At 40.4% G+C, this 3741-nt stretch overlaps 1 protein-coding gene across 3 annotated transcripts in view; it reads right to left on the reverse strand.

Moving 5' to 3' along the window:
* Zcwpw2 (zinc finger CW-type and PWWP domain containing 2) overlaps window positions 1-3741 on the reverse strand; it is an 83055-nt gene that overhangs the window by 79047 nt on the left and 267 nt on the right. The gene's annotated exons all lie outside the window — the stretch shown is intronic.

The raw sequence follows: 3741 nt of genomic DNA on the forward strand, positions 1-3741 counted from the left end.
AGAAAGTTTCAAGGCCAGGCTAGACAGACGCTCCGTTGTTAAGGGCATGTACTGCCTTTGCAGAGGACTGGAATTCAGTCCCCAGCGCCCACGCTGTGCGGCTCACAACCTCATATAACTCCAGCTCCACATGATCAGAATCCCTCTTCGGGCCTCTGAAGGCACCCACACTCATATGTACATACCTGTAAACACACACATTCATACAACTAAAAGCTAAATTTTTAAAACTTTTTCAAGAAGTAAAAACTAATAAAATGAAAAGCATAATCACTGAAATTTCATAAACCATATTAAATGCCAATTTCAATCTTAGCAACCCATCTGTATACTGTAGATGTACCTGGGACAGCTGCCGGTGAGGGACTGTTTTGATGGCACATATATCAAAGCATGGAAGCTTTGTCTTTCAGTCCCTGGCTTACTTTAAATAACCCAATGTTCTCCATTGTCACCCATGCTGTTGCCAATAACAAGGTTTCCTGTTGTAAGACTAGAGAATATTCGATGTCCATATTACACTGTTTTTATCATCCAGTCACTGATAGCAGACCTTCTGCTCATTCCATTTCTTAGTTATCAAAACACCATGAAATAAGCAAACCTCCTACAGGTCCCACTTTCAATCTTTCTAGGAAAAACACGGTGCAGCAGGATTACTTGATCAGTGTCGTTTCTATTTTTACTTTTTAATTTTATGTTTTGTTGTGGTTGAGTTTTTTGTTTGGTTGGTTTGTTTTTTGTTTGCTTGCTTATTTATTTTATTTTACTGAGCTATGTGGTGCAATGAGGGTGGGCTGGAACTTTCTGTTTAGCCCCAGACTCACCTAAAAGCCTTATGCTGCTTAATCTTACATCAACTTGATGGGATCTAGAAACACAATGGAAACAGAAATCTGGTCAGGGAGTTTTCAGATTGGGTTATCTGAGGAGGGAAGACCAACCATTTTGGTGTCATTTTATAGTTGAGAGTCCTTGACCACAATAAATTTTAAAAGTGAGCTAAGCACCAAATTTCAAATCTCTTTCTCTGCTTACTGACTGTGGATGAAATATGAATGGTTGCTTCAAGCTCTTCCTACCATGATGTTCTTGACATGATACCCTCAAACCATGCGGTAAAATATAAAACCAACTTTTTCTTAAATTGCTTAGCCAGGCATTTGTCACAGCACTGCAGACAGGGACCGTGGTAACTGTGGTTCAAGAGGTCAGATACATAGTAAGCTGGTAGCAGAACTTGACAGTGTTTTCTGTGTGGTACTGGCTTGAAAGGCATAAAAGATGCAAGATTGAGAGGGGCATTTCACAGAGCTGCTGACGGCAGCATGGAGCAGAGAAAGTAAAGCCTAGATTGCAATGGAGACCTAAGGTGATATAATTGTCAGAAAGGCCATCTTCTGAGGAAGGCTGACAGGACAGAGTGTAGATGCCCAAGAGAGAGGCTACGTTGCTACAGACAGCAGAGTTGGGTGGGAATATTTAAGCCCCTTGAGATTTCATCATCAGGCCCAGAACATTAAACATGGAGCTGAAAGACTTGCTGTTTACCCTCCTGGGCTTTGATCTCACTTGGGTGTGACCTGTCCTTATTATGCCCCATTCCCCTCTTTTGGAATGGGACTATTTATTCTGTGCCATTGTTTGCTGGATGTAATGTGATTTTTTTATGTAAATGTGGATAGGTACCACTTATATGATGTTGGAACTGTTAGCGACTATGGAGACCTTGGAAGGTAAAATCAGTATGTTTTCATTGTGAGATGGAAGTGAAACACTAGGAGGAAGGGATGAGATGTTATGATTTTAAAGTGATATGATTGCTAAGTTGGCAAAAGATGTGTTGGTTAATCTTGATTGTCAACTTACTGGTATTTAAAATCAGCCTGGAAACAAATCTCTGGGCATGTCCATGAGGGAGTTTCTAGATTTGGGTTAAACAATAAGGGAAGACCATCCTAAATGTGGGCAGTGCCAATGACACACTGGAGAACCAGACTGAATAAAAATGGCAAAGGGAGCAAAAATCAGCATTCCTCCTGTGGACACCTGTGATCAGACACCTGCGATCAGACACCTGTCTCCATGCCTTCCCCACCATCATGCACTGTACCCTTAAACTGTGAGTCAAAATAAACTCTTCTTTATTCCTTAATTACCTTTGCCAAGGGTTTTTTGTTTGTTTGTTTTGCTACAGCAATGAGAAAGCTAACTTATACATCAAGTTTTCTTATTACCAAGTTTTCTACTTTTGGCAGCATTTTAAAACTATTTTAGTATTTGATATTTTTTATTAAAATCATTCCCTCCCTAAAGAGTTTAGCCTGTACACATGACATGTCGAGAGAATGCTTCTAAAACAATACTGATTAAATGACACTGAAGATGAATTAACATGAAAACACTCTGCTATTACAACTTAGCAATTCTGCCACCTTAGTTCTGTTAAGACAGTATTCAGGATATAGAACAAACCACATAAAAATGATTTATAGAGTGGTATGATGAAATTTCAGTATACAATTTAAATCTACAAACTCACTTAAAACTTTATTTCTCTAAAAATATGTTGTTAGTGTTTCCCTATAGTATTCTTCACATATGTAGCACTTTAAAAAAATAAGGAAAGTGGGTCTAGAGAGAAGGCTCAGTGGTTAAGGGCACCGCCTGCTCTTCCGAAGGACCTACATTCAATTCTCAGCACCTACATGGAGGCTTACAAGTTCTCTCAACTCTTGATCTAGGGACTACAATGCTTCTGACCACCATTGGCATTACATGCACATGCATGCACATGCACACACACACACACACACACACACACACACACACAGGCTGACAAAGCACAACACACATTAAAAACAATGAAACAAAGTTTTTCATTGCTCAAACAAACTATTATCAAAATAATACTTGTACTAACCCTAAAAATAAATATTTGACCCAAAGAGAGCTGAGCCACAGTCGTAAGTTATACCAGGGTTCATATTTTTTGTCTGTTCGAACCCAAATCTACTCCAGTGGGGGGAAATATGTATCCAACCATAGGCAATACTATATACTCAAAGACCTTACACAGAACACTGACAGAGTTTAAGGTTTCAGTTGACAAAATAGCATTGTGCCAAGAAACATGAGCGTCCTAGTTGTCAGTAAATTAATATTAACTTTCTATAACTATGGATCTCACAGCTAATCAGAAATAATCTATAACTTGTGGTCTTTTTTTTGTCTGTGACCCCCCCCCCCAAGATTACAATTTGAGGCTAGCCTGACCTACTTGAGGCCCTGTCCCAATTAAAAAAAAAAAAAAAAAGTTAGCTAACTATAGACAGCGAGAATTATAGATGACTAAAATTCTTCACCTGGTGATAGAAACACCAGATAGATAGGTGTGTTTGTGGCCATTCTGGGATGCATAAGACCCTGCCTCAAAAAGAGGAAAAATTATTACCTAGAAATAACCAAGAGAGGGGACAACTCTAAGGTCGGCAGAACTAGTGAAGAGTTGGCCATGGTCCCCTTCTCTCCTGCTACATGTAAGAACATCCTGGAACCCCAATTGAGTCGTGAGGGTCCTTGGGCAATGCACAGCCACCTTGCTTCAAAAGATTCCCAAGGAGACCGCCGTGCGACCCGAAACACCGGGCCTGCGTGGATTCCAGGGGCCCCAGACGAGCATCAGCTCTTGTGTTAGCACCACCGTGACCAGCGCCTCAAAGCTGGACAGCAGGGACCCAC

The sequence above is a fragment of the Arvicanthis niloticus genome, chromosome 21 (genome assembly GCF_011762505.2).
Source record: "Arvicanthis niloticus isolate mArvNil1 chromosome 21, mArvNil1.pat.X, whole genome shotgun sequence".
In the NCBI taxonomy this organism is placed as follows: domain Eukaryota; kingdom Metazoa; phylum Chordata; class Mammalia; order Rodentia; family Muridae; genus Arvicanthis; species Arvicanthis niloticus.